The sequence below is a fragment of the Erpetoichthys calabaricus genome, chromosome 18, assembly GCF_900747795.2.
Source record: "Erpetoichthys calabaricus chromosome 18, fErpCal1.3, whole genome shotgun sequence".
Lineage (NCBI taxonomy): Eukaryota > Metazoa > Chordata > Cladistia > Polypteriformes > Polypteridae > Erpetoichthys > Erpetoichthys calabaricus.
The window spans coordinates 19408221-19421603 of record NC_041411.2 but is presented as its reverse complement, the minus strand read 5'-3'; the positions used below and the strand labels follow the sequence as shown (position 1 = coordinate 19421603).

Sequence of the window (13383 nt, the reverse complement as noted above, 5' to 3'; positions counted from 1 at the left end):
GACTGCTCAGTGTGCCCAGGTGGCCAGCTCTACAGCACTTATGCTTGTTCTCTTCCATTTGAGAATTTTGGAGGCCACTCTGCTCTTGGAAAAATGTTTTCCCAGATCTGCCCCCCCCCCTCCCCTGACACAGTCCTGCCGCTAAGCTGGGCAGGCAATTCCTTTGACGTCTTGGCTCGTTTTTTGCTCAGCTGTGGGACCCTCTCTGAGCAGGTGTGTGTCTTTTCTAATCAGGCCAATCAAGTGAGTGGACCACAGGTGGACTCCAGACGAGGAACAGACTGACGCACCAGAGCCTCGCAGCAGACAATCCGAGAATTTGTGTCAATGGGATGTACTTTAGTTTTTTATTTTAATAAATTTGCAAAACGTTCTAAAAAATCTGTTTTTGCTTTATCTTTGGCGCATTGAGTGTTGCTTAATGAAGGAAAATTGAATTCAAACAATTTTAGCAGAAAGCTGCAATGTAACAAAAAGTGAAGGGGTCTGAGTACTCTCTGCACGTGCGGTTTGTTGTGTTTGTGTGTCTGACATTTTGTTTTGCTGAAATTCACACAAATACTGTTTGCTACATCAAAATAATGTGTGGACTCCCTTGACTGTGACGTTTAAACGCCCAGCTGTATTTACTGTGGAAGTGTTTATGTTTATCTTTTGGGTAAAGTGCCATTCCTTAAGACAAAGGCCTGGCCTTGGTTTCATCTTGAATTCATTGTTGCAAACAGAGCCCCCCCTTTAAAAAGCCATGCTGACGTATAGTCACCAGGCAGTAGTACAATGTTTGCCACGTTTCAGCTCTTCAGTACTAAGCCATGCATTCTGGGTAATTATTATGCATCACTCTGTGATTGAGAAAAGCACACTACGTTCTCAGCGCTTGTTTCAGCAGTTGTACATCTAAATGGAATTAATTTACATTGAAAACCTTTCATAAAAGCCGCTTTAGAATCCAGTGAAAGACTAAAAAAATAACAAATTGAGGAAGGAAGGAAGCTTTCCCCCCTTTTCAGTTAAAAGACATTTTTTAACGTAAAAATTAGAAGAGGGTAATTCAGTGATGAATGGTAAATTAGTTTTTATTTGATTTGTAACATTTGCAGCATTTCAAAAGGCTTCTTTAGTTCCCATTCTGGATCTAAATTAGTCTTTAAAAATACAATCAGCAGCATTTTGATTTGAATATACCAATGAGAAAAGTGCACAGTGTTTCATTTGTAGCTTTTAAAAAATGCTGCTGTGATAAACTGAACAGTAGAATTTAGCAGCAGTGACTGAATGAGAGTGAGAAAATCAAGTGATTTAAAGAAGAACGAACATTTAAGAAAATGGCAGTGCAATGGAAGCAAAGTCAGGACCCTCAGATTAACAGCAGCGGCAGCACACCGCAGTGCCAGGCGTTCTGGAGCAGAGATGTGGTGCCATTGATACACGTCCAGGAGTGCAGGGGAGTCGCACGCTCCTCTTCTACCCTAGTGACCCCCCTGCGTGGGTTTTCTGTATTGTGTGTGGCAGGCCAAGTGTGTTTGCCCCTCACAGATCATGCGTGGCTTTTTAAAAGCGGCAGCAGGAAGCATACGTCTGATCTCCTGAGAAGAGCGAGCTCAAGAGAAACACCCAGAAATGAGATGAAGTCTACCAGCCTTGAGTTTAGTATTTGCTACACCCCAAAGATGTGCATGTTAGCTTAAGTGACACGGCCAAGTGGGTGAATGAGTGGGCCATGGTCTTGAACCAGTGTCTGTCTTGAACAGAAGTAAGTGGGCATGACTGTGTTATTAGTAAGGACGCCAGGAATGGGACCCCCGATCTCCACTTGATGCTGTTCTCAGTCACGATTGCCCGCAGTCTGCCATACCACCTTCATATTGTCTTTGCAGTGCATTACATTCCTGTGGCCTTAGTGGGAGATACAACCTCACTATTCAACACACTGGCATTTTCAGGAGACTCCGCTTTGCTAAATCAATTCTCAACTGTGCCAGGATGTAATAAACTAGCAGCGAGAAAAGGATGTGTTGAAAGAAAATAGGTCAATAAATTCTGCTGGCTTTGTCATGAAAACATTAACCTGAAGTACAAAGGATTGCAAGTTGGCACCATGACACTGAGGGCACCCTGTAAACAGCAGTAAGTGTGAGTGAGCGCATGAGCTCAAGGGATATGCAACTGCCGTTAGAGTAAGAACTCGGCATTGAGAGCCATCAGAGGAGATGGCAACACTTAGCCTCCTGCAGTAGCAGCCACTGTTCACACGATTTCCTCCGAGACCCTCCATTTCCTGCAGCAGTTTCAAGTCACGTGGGACTGCCCTGAGAGCGTCCTGGTTGGTCTCTGCCTGGTGTTTGGATGTTTCCCGATTCCCTGTGCCGAGTAAATGAGGTTTAACAAATGAACACTGGAGTTTGTTTGCAGAGCTGCTAATAAAACTGTATGCACCAACCATATTTAGGTATTTTGATATATTTTTTTAACTCAACTAAAATGATTATAAAGACTAGGGGGCTCCACCCCTGCTCGCTTCACTTGCCCACCCCCGGGTTTGGTTTACCGGATATACAATTTAAAGAGATTGTTATTTTCACTTTTACTTTAAAACTTCTGTAAAAACAATACTTGTCCTTTATTTCCGGCCCTGTGTGTGGTTACATCTCTTTCGTGGGACATATAACACTGTTCATGTTGTGAAGGGGGGGGCTGAACGCACGCTAAGGAGATGCCGTTGGATCAGCTGCTGTCTTTCTGCTGCTGTTGCTGGCGAGCTGCATGTTCTGCTTGTCGCGCTGATCATTTAAAAACCTGTACAGCAGCTGTCCTTTTGCCACTTCACGTCTCTGCCGCTCGTGTTGTAAAATGGGGGGGGGGGGGTTAGTTGCTGAACACACGCTAAGGAGAACCGGTCGGATCATCTTCTGGCTTGCTGCTGCTGCTGGCGAACTGCGTGTTCTGCTTGTCGTTGTTTTAAGAGCTGGGAACACATAATACGTGTCTGCCAATAGCATTCCAACAACTGCTAGGTTAGATGTCTGTGAACTTGTTTTAAATTGTTAGTAAGTAGGGCGTGACGTGCAAAAGTCACAGTCTCACAGGTTTTTGCTTCCTACGGTTGTAATGTCTAGTCTCGCGTGTTGTCAAAGTGTCTCTCCGAGATGATCACCTCTCCTTTGCTTCGCTCAACCCCCCTTGGATGTGCGCTACGCTCCTGCCACTCGCGTTGCGAAGGGGGGGGAGCTGAACGCACGCTAAGGAGATGCGGACGGATCAGCTGCTGGCTTTGTGCTGCTGCTGCCGCCAAGCTGCGTGTTCTGCTTGTCACGCTGTGTGTCGATTATTTAAAAGCCTGTACAGCATTTGTCCTTCTGTCTCACTCACGTTAAAGTGTCTCTCACAGGATGTCAGCTTGTCTTCTGAGAAGATCACGTTTCGTCTCCCTCCCAAGATTTTTTTTTATAATAGAGAGATTTTCACAACTAAATGATTTTCTTTTTAAAAAGATCTCTGGGTGGCTTTGGCTTCAGTGTGGTCACACTGCTTCAGGTGGCTTTAAACGCTGTCAGTGATCACTCATTGTGTTCTGTTATTTGATAATATCAAGCGCCTCTCTTCCTGAAAATAACATGCACTACAAGTGAGGAGTAAAGGAAGCTCAGCGGACAGCCAGCTGCTGTATTCTGAAGGGTGGGCTTCCTGTGTGTGTAGCTGCAGAGGGGCACATATGCCAAGATAAAGCTGAAACATATTCAAGATAAAACATGCGTACTGTACGCCTCTAATTTACTGCCAGATTAGGATAATGGCTGATTATTGCCTCAGTGCATAAAATGCAGTTTTATTTTCCGATTTGATTTTTTGCGTTGGAATTGTTTGCACAGATTTCTGTATTTCCTCCCACACTGATAAGAACAAAATGACATAGAAAGGAAAGGAAATAAACATTGCTGTGGTGCTCTCTAGTTTATATACACTGCGATAAGTGAAATCTAAGCAAGTGAAAAGTTCCAATATCTTGTCTTTAAATCTAAATTTTTATTTAAGATTTACTAAATTAACGAGAAATTTGTATTTAAGATTATTTAGCATAAAGGAGGTTGGCTGACGTACCTGGGTTATGTGACAGATGATGAGCTCATTAATAAGAAAGAAGATTGTTGAGCAGATGTTTACTTGAATGGCTCCGATGGCGTGAATGTACAAGTGCGCCTGTTCTGAGTCACGGTGGGTCCCACGTCCACCTCACAGCATCTTAACCAGGCTCCAAGGCAGGGGAGGGTCCAGCACGTTTAAACTGGAAGTGAGACCAGACTGACTCCATGAGCGGGGAGGACAGAATGACCTGCTTTTGAACTTGGTTAGTCTCTGTATTCACAAATACGGACTGTACGGATGTGAATTCATCTTAAGATGCGCCTGCACTTTGAAAGCTGCTCCCTGCTTGGCGTAGTGCGAGCCATGAAGACCTTTTCATTTTGTTGGGTTGGTTGTGGCAGCTAAGTCCTACTTGAGCAGATGAATGTCATGGGCTGGGCACAATACGGCATGAAAGCAAGATCAGAAAACAGACCACTGCATGGAATGGCATTCAGTTGATGTTGATAGAACAAAAAACGACAATCTCCCAGGGTTGATAACGAGTGCTCAGTGTGCTTCATTAATTGCTCAACATACTGAACAGCAGCACCCCTGGTCCTCATGGGTTACATTCAGGCAGAACATGTGACACAAAGAAAGGGTGTGCACAGAATGGGCAATCTGACCACTAAACAAGGCTCTGCAGTTAGAACCCAATCTGTGCAGCTCTGATACTTTTATACTTCGCTTGTATTACACAAACATTCAACATTAGGCTCTGCCGGGAAGCCCCATGCAAGATGGCAGAAATGAACACGGCCATTAGCTGAGGTGCTGTCAGTGCCCTGGCTGTTATCTTCTGCACAATTTTTTGGTATCGAAGATTTTAGAGGCTGCAATGTAAAAGTCCCAGGACTGAAGAGGGTGTGCAGGATCTCTCTTTTAATCTTCCCATGATGGCTGTTTATTTAAACGCAATGCCATGGTTTGGTTTCATAAATTGGACCCAGGACACTTTCTTTATATTTTGATTTTAGACCCATGTCCACAAATTTTGAATCTGTGTTCTGGGATATTTGTTTAGGGGTCATTCCCTTGATTCACCACTTGATGTTGGTTTAGATTCTAACTTCTGACAAACTCACCAAGGACATAGTGTGTATGAAAAATGAGACAATATTTTGTTTGAGCCTTAAACAGCTTGCCCTCTGATTCAATCATTCTTTATCTGCTTCACTGGAGCTGGAATTCTGTTACATTTTGCAATAATATCTCTAGGATACACTAATGATAAACTACTACTAAAGTTTTTAAATATTTTATAGGAAACTGCCAGTGTTATGTAGAATAAAGAAGAATCCCCCAATAGGATGGACGCTCGCCTGCCCTGTGTCTGAGGTCAGGCAGGCCTGGCTTAGTCTGTTACTACTTACTAGGCTCCCTGCTGTCACGGTCTTCAAACCAAAGGCTCAGACAAGTACTGTGTGTTTGATTATATGTCTAAACAAGTGTTACACGTGTGCTGTGTTACATTTAACTCTACGATAAAAGAGGTGAGCCATATGCCACAGATTACATCTCAGCCTGGACTGTCCATGTGAGGCTCTTCAGCCTCGTATGATGACTGTGCAGTACGGTGGTCTGCTGGCCTGTCCAGGGCTGGGCCCTGCCTTACAACCTCTAACCCTGGACAAGTCAGGATAGTGAATGAATGAACAAACGAAAAGTCAACACCATACACAGCAGGGAGGCAAGATCATGAAAATAAAGGAGTACAATAAACACCGGGTCAGGCAGATTCGGGGAAAACAGACAATTTCTGAACTGCATTTTCTAAATGTTCTTTTAAAATAAGAAAAAAATGTCTGTTTAGATTTGGATAAATCAATTATATGGTAAAAGATATCAAGTGTTTAACAGAATGTTCCATCATCAGTATTACCTTAAAGTCACCATTTGCAGCTAAACTGGTGTCAAGTGTATCAGTAGCACTGAACGATGTAAACATCGTACAAGAGAAGAGCGATCCAAGGCCTAATCCAGTGAACACTGACAAACCAGAACTTCCAAAAACAGGCTGTGAAGGCCTTAGGAGCTGGATGTCAGCCAGATTACTGTAGGCCTCTGCCAAGTTCATCAATGCCTGGGATGTCACATCAGATGTCCAGTGCACTTCTGTAATGAGGCCCTTTGTGGATCTTTGTGGCCAAACAAACTGAAACAAAGAGTTTTCATTCACCGAGGAAAACAAAAAAAAAACTCCTTTCTTCACACACATCACATCACATCCTTGACTTTAATCCACACCAGTGACTTTAAATGAAAGTGTCAGAACTTCTACTTATGATGTACCATAGATTATGGAAGCAAAGGTCTGTGATTCAGTTTGCATATTTGTAGCTAGAAATCCACAAAGGGAGAAAGTGAATCACATATCTTAAAATAGGTTTTAGTTCCTAAGCTTTCAACAACCTACCAGGTGTCATCATCTGAGGAAAATGATTAGACACACAGGAGTCAGAGGCATCCCAAAGGTGTGTATGTAGGAGCATGTGTGTATGTGAGTGGGCCCCGGGCTACTCGGTGCTGCCAAGATGGACTCCGGCCCCTCAACTACATGAAGCGTGCTGGAGAATCTTTATACCATGGATGTTATTTAGCTCCCTAGCAGCGATACGTTTGAAAACTTGACAAGAACATCTCTGTCTGAGTGAGACCAAGTTTAGAGGGCTCACCTCACACTCACAGACACTCGGATACAATATGGTTACAACCTGTCCAGTTGTCATCAATGACTCAGTAACACATTCCTCAGGTCTATCAAGCACACACAAGTCAATGGGCACCAACGCTCATCTGCCTGGGCTTTAAACACTGACAGCTCCTCAAGGCGTCTTGGTAGAATTCACATCTTAAGCATGTACGGCTGTACAATCTTTAAAATGTGGTCCCAGAACTGACTCCATCACCGTTGTATTCTTGATGATGTTCCATTCTAGCACAGTGTCCACTGAGAAGTCCTTCACGGACTAACCCTTACACCGCCCCAGAGTGAACTTGAGTTGTCTGGAATCATTAAAGGACACGCTTGGAGGTTTATTTCTTCATAACCTTGGTATATATTCATTTGCCACATGAATTTCCATCCTAAAGTGACGCAGTTTATAAATTTAAAAAAATAACTAGCCGGCCCTTGTACTTTATAATGGAGCTTATGAAGCATCAGGGTGCCATTACAAAGAGAGGCATTAAGACTAACTGAGCACATCCAGTTTCCAAGCCAAAAATGTCATCGACTATTAAGCAGCATCTTGAGATTGTCCACATGTTGCAAAGCCGCTGATCCATGTTGTTTTAACAAGGTAAAAAAGCAAACCATTGTTGTGAGATTGGGCTATTTTTAATGGAGACCCACTGTGTGCTTCACTTCACCTACTAACTTGTTCATCTTCCTTTGTGACAAGGGGCATAGATTTATCTTGGAAAGTCATCGCCAGATGCCATTATTGACCTTGAATGTTGATGCCCAGATGTGAATTTCTGTAGACAACTACACAATAATAACTGAAAAGTCACACCTTTGATCGCTTGTGTTCTTTTGCTGTACGGAAGCTTATTTCTTTATTGTACAGTTTGATAATGTCTGGATGTGCTTCAGTGAGAGCGAATATCGAGCAGGTGTGTGGCATGCAATCCAGTGGCAAGACCTGAGCACATGTTATACACATCCATCCGTCCATTCATCGATTTCCTAAATTGAAACCTTTTCTTCTTCAAAGTGGTCATATTTGGTAAGTTTTAAGGCTTTCCTTTGCAAAGGGGCCTTGCTCCCAAGTGGCTCCGTTATAAAATTCAAAAGCAGACTAATTATTTTTTAAAATGTATAAAATATGCTTCACTTTAGAACACATTTTCATGTGGCAAACTAATATATACCAAGACTGAAATAAATTGAAAACTAACTTGTCACGTTCTGTGTCTGTATTCAGAAGCGTTCACTTTTTAAAGACCGTGTTTTTGCTTTATCATTTTGGGTTACACCAACAGAGGCAGACTCCGCACGCTGAACGAAAGGCACACTCGGCCAGGGTGACGGCGTGACAGACCACACGTGACGAGTGTGCCTCACTCTTTTTCATGCTTCTTTTCACAGTGCCCTGGCGACGGGTGAGACTCGGATTGTGGGCGCAGGCCTGGCTTTCCCTTAAATTTCAGTTCAGATGATTCCTTCTTCTTGTATGTTTCTTGCACACACTGCAGTAAGACAGAATAAGAGTAAGGGGAAGCCACTCTTTCTCCATATCAGGACAGAAACACGCCTCTGTGCACTACTCTGATGTTACGTTTTTCTTTCTTTTACCTCTTTTTATGTTCCTGACAATATGCTTAAAGTTGAATTTGCAAAAGTCGAGCTTCTGTTGTAGTGAGAAGACAGCGGCCTTCCAGTCATGTAATCCTACACATCCTGACAGCAAGTCAAACCAGCGATGAGATGAGACCCACCACTATCAGGAGCAACATTTTATAAGTGCCACTAGTGTCACCTTTTGTCACTCACCTCCAACTGGCAACTTTCAAAACTCAATTTTGTTGTCAGACTTTATTCCAGAGGAAAAAATGACCACCAAGTTCAAGCAAGTTACCCAAATGCAAAGAACTTCCAAACGGTCGGTGTTTCTATTTACAGCTCAGGAGTGAATTCCCTGACCTACCAAGGACAGTCCTATAATTACTATAAAAAGTTCCAGAGCAGATCAGCAGACACAAGGTTCATTGTTCTTCATTTGATAAATGGCTGTTGCTACTTAAAGAGGCCTAACTCATGCATTTAGATTCTATTAAATCGTTTTTTTGCTTCTATTCAATACAGCGTTTTCTTGTTTATAACGGCTGCTGCCTGAAAAGCGTCCACCATAAGACACCTCTACCAGTGTCTGAGACGCTCAAATTAATATCTCTCCACTTTCAGGCTATCGATTTCATGAACTAAAAATTTTTCAAAATGATTTTCCTTATAAACCTAATTGGCTTTAGAATCAGGAGGATAAGAGAGTGCTTCATTATTTAACAGTGAAAAGGCTAAGCTAGTGCCTTGAACTGAGCATTGTTCCTAATTCCTAAAATTAATCAACTTTTGCTTCAGGGAACAAAAATGAAGACTGATCATCCATATCCATTTTGCGTCTCACTGTTAGTTTTCCTGTATTTTTTTCTTTCAAACAAAAATATACTGTATAATTTGAACATTTCTAAAGTTACAGTTGAGTGACACAGTAGTGCAGCATCTTGAAGTGCCTGTCACTGCCCCTAACTCTGAGTTTGATTCTGTGCATTTCAGGCTGCTAACTCTTAATGGAGAAACCTCAGTGATGCTTCAGTATGTTACAGCCCTGCAAGTGAGCGTCATGCCCAGGCGTTGGGGGCTGTACAGAGCATACTCTACCTCAGCAGTGATGAATGGCAGCATCTCTGTTGGCAAGCTGGGAGGTTTGTCTTCTTGTTCTGGATGGCTGGCCATCTTACTTACTTACTACTTACTTCTGTAAGTAGTGCTTAGAAACATCAACAGATTCAAAAATGACTTCCAGCTATTCATCCTTTGTGCGTTTTAAGAACCTGTTTGGGTTTACGAACCTGACCTGACCTGGATACCTACACTAGCATGTTCAGTAGTAAAAAAAGTCCACTTGAATGATTGTCAAGTTTAAATCTTCAAAATAAAGAACTGCCAGAAATGTGATGTCACCACCTATGAGTGGTCCTGTTTGGCTGTGGTGCCCACCACGACGGACTACTGGCTGACAAAGCCACAATTTTCAATGAGGGGGCTCGCTCAAAAAGCTTAACATTCTCAAGAAGTTTTGAATGTGAAATAAGGACCACTTATATGCTGTAACCGCCGACTGTCCTGTTCCACAGCTGCAGTGCCACATGACGTTCCCCAAGGCCAAGCTTCACACAGCATGTTTAATTTCAGGTAGCTGTTCAGCTAACACTGACTCTAGGTGTTTTATATACAGTACAATATATACAGAAAGACAATCATGCGTGATTACCTCTTTGAAATAGGACTTTCACCCCCTGTGCCCACGAGTCCTTGTTTTGATCTGCGTTCAAGTGCCTGCTGCGGCTTTGTGATTTATGTAGAGCGCCGTGTGCTTTGTGGAAGTGGAGCAGTTGACCCTTCAGGTGGAGCACAAGTGCAGTTTGGGGAGGCGAGATGTGCTGTTAGCGGAGCACTAAACACGTCCACAGTGACATTTGCCGAGTTTGTTTGCCTTACTGGGTTTACTTCTTCATGATCTGCAGACATTGCAGTGTTTACCAGTACTGTGTACCTCCTGCTAAAACAGACAGCATTAGCCTTTGAGAGCATTCTGCTTTTACCGTGTTCATGTTCTCACTCCAGTTCAAATGAATTAACAAGCAAACAAGCAGAGAAATGAGCACAACCTAGATTCATGCAAAAATAGTGTCGGAGACGGGAATCAGAGATGAAAAGCATTTGCTGTCATGCAGTACATGAAGTAATGGGATGAGGATGTTGTAGTGTTAAATGTATGGTGAAATCTTAGAAAATATGTGGAGTTAAATTAAAAAAGGTTAGGACAGAGTTCTGAATCTGACTGCAGTGCTTCAGGACATCAGCCATCAGTAAGTAAGAGAATTGAAGAGTTGGCCCGCACAGTCAGCCGTACATAAAGACGTGAAGGAGAGTTTGACATCTCATATTAAAGCAGAAGACCGCCAAGCGCCCCGCAACATCAAAGACTTTTAGGTGACGCTAATGCAGGCAGTGTGGGTGCGTTAAATTACATGAAGTGTTACTTATTTAAATATATAGTCAGAAAGTAGCCCTATCTTAAATGAGTTTCATTCTGCCAGTTTTCAGCTTAAAACAAGGTGGTGTACACTGAGTGACACAAAAACTATCCAATTGTGATGTCTAGTCTTAGAAACCTTCAACATGTGCCCCTCGCGTCACACACACTCGCTTACTACTTCAGCAGAAACCTCAGTGTGGTTCTTCAAACATCTGTGGGCCTGGATGGCATGTAAACGACACCTACAACATGCAGTAGACCCAAAAAATGGACATCGGTGAGCAGTGTCATTTGGTCTGGCGGTGCTGCAGTACACCATAAAGATGACAATCGGGTGCTGTCCCACAGTCATCAGGATCCCACCATATTGTTATCACTGTTGTCTCGTTGAAGAAGAAAGGTCCACACATCTTTGGGCACAGAATAGCACAGATCACTGGCACTCGGTGGCTGCATGTACATAACACACAACGTGGCAATTTAACTGAAACGCTGACTCATCACTCGCATTCAGGTGGGATGCAAACCCATCAGGCCCACTTACACTTGCATTTCTGCACAGAGTCAGGCCTCAGGGTTTTTGAGCCTACAGTATCCACGTCTTGTAACCTTTTCTGCACCATTCAGTTGAGTCAGCAGAGGAATTCACAGCTCATGGCTGCCTTGGGTTGTTCCACTCAGCCTCTTCAGTTCTTGGCGCCTTCTCTTCAGGCACTTGTGGTCTTCCAGGGCTTTTCTCGTTTGAGAGACTCCCTTCAGAGCTGAGCATCCAATACCACCTGCAAAGGTTGTTTTTCCGACATGAAGGCTTACTGTCGAAACTCGGAATGCAGCCTCAGAAATTCCAGCAGGAAGAAGCAGCCTTCTGTTGTGGCATCGCCATTCTCATTTACTGCACTGCCTAGCAGCGGAGAAGAGAAATGCATCTCCACACTTTTAACAGACAAAATTCACTTGGTGTAACATATATTTTGACAGCTGGAAACTACCAGAAGTCAACTCCTTTAAAACAGAGAAATTTGTATTGAATAACCTGCATGTATCTATTCATAAATCATAGTCATATTGAGAGGTTTTTTTTAATCTGTCTAACATAAAAATAAAATGTCAGAAATGACTGTGAAGAGGGTTGAAAAGAAGAGACAAGTTGTACCCTGCATTAAGACTCGCTGGCACTCGCACAGTTAGCTCTCCCACGTTTGTTTAAGAGTTCATCTGACCGTCCACAGCCCTACTACCACTCACAACAGAGCTCAGCCAGAATGGCAGCCGGGAGGAGAGGAGCCTTTTATCTGGCGGAAGGGCTTTGAGCAAATGGCAACACATTTACGGTATAACGGGCATCCAGTGCCATGTGGAATGTCTCAGCTGCACTACATTCCATCTTAAAGAACGTGTGCTATTTATTTCTTTATTTAAACTTCACCTGATGACGGCATTGGCGCTAGATGTTTGAAATGTAATCGGCTGTAAGCGTGTCTTGGGAGGTATCAGGGCATTTTTTAATGTATTTGTACCAAGAAACGGTAAAGGAATCACATTTGTGGGACACCATCCCTGGACGTTTATACATCTCTGGACCAATAACAAAATATGTTCCTTTTACTTTTGGGCTGCACAGATTTCTGCACCTAAATGTTGTGCCCATGTTAGAGCTGAGCGAGTCTGCATCAGGTCAGGTTAGTCACAAAGATAAATATTAAGGCCTTGTTATCGTTCCCAGGTTTAGGTATGGTATACATTTTTTAAAAGATGCCAGTTGGGTTGAGGCCCTAACAGTCTATCAGTGTAATAACATATTGTTTGTGATAGCACACGTCTTGTGTTCTCTGACACAGCAGCAGTGAAGCCATGTGGAGCAGACATCTGAGCAGGCCCACCCAGCGTCATAATGGAAACTTACTGCCTGACCGCGCAAAGGCAAAGAGTGGCTCGGGACGATTTGATGCCATTACTAACTGATAAGGAGCACCTCAAAACAACTGCTTTTTGGTGATGAAAATAAAGGGGGGCTGCCCCAGCGACTACCACTGGCCAGTTTCCTGTGCAGTGGAGAGCTGGTGAAGGGTCTTTTTATTAAGTTCATTTTTTTTCCCTAAAAACTACTACACACTGTAACAAATGGGGATTTTTTCAAATGTCATTTTATATTCTCTACAAAAACAAATGAGACATGGGGCCATTTTAGAAATATTTAAATGCTTATCAATGTATTCCATCTGCACTAGTGTGGTGCTGAGGGGTGACTGGCTGCACTCGGGTCCTACTCTGGGATCTTGAGCTGGTCAGTCATGTGGGGGCGCACCAACGCACTCTATCAGCACAGGCTCCTAACCGCTCTCCGTCTCTCTAACAATGTTTAATTTGCACACAAAGTCCCCAGACATAAATAAAATGAAAACACAAAACGAGTGGTCACTTTCTGAATCTCAGACCACTCCATAGTACAGACATGAATCAGAACTTCAGGATTTCTGACTGAGCTCCAGTCATT

At 43.1% G+C, this 13383-nt stretch overlaps 2 protein-coding genes across 3 annotated transcripts in view; both read left to right on the top strand.

Moving 5' to 3' along the window:
- ypel1 (yippee-like 1) overlaps positions 1 to 13383 on the top strand; it is a 1016165-nt gene that overhangs the window by 799883 nt on the left and 202899 nt on the right. The window lies entirely within an intron of this gene.
- The window catches only part of si:dkey-215k6.1 (transmembrane protein 132C), a 410128-nt gene that overhangs the window by 381917 nt on the left and 14828 nt on the right, over positions 1 to 13383 (top strand). The gene's annotated exons all lie outside the window — the stretch shown is intronic.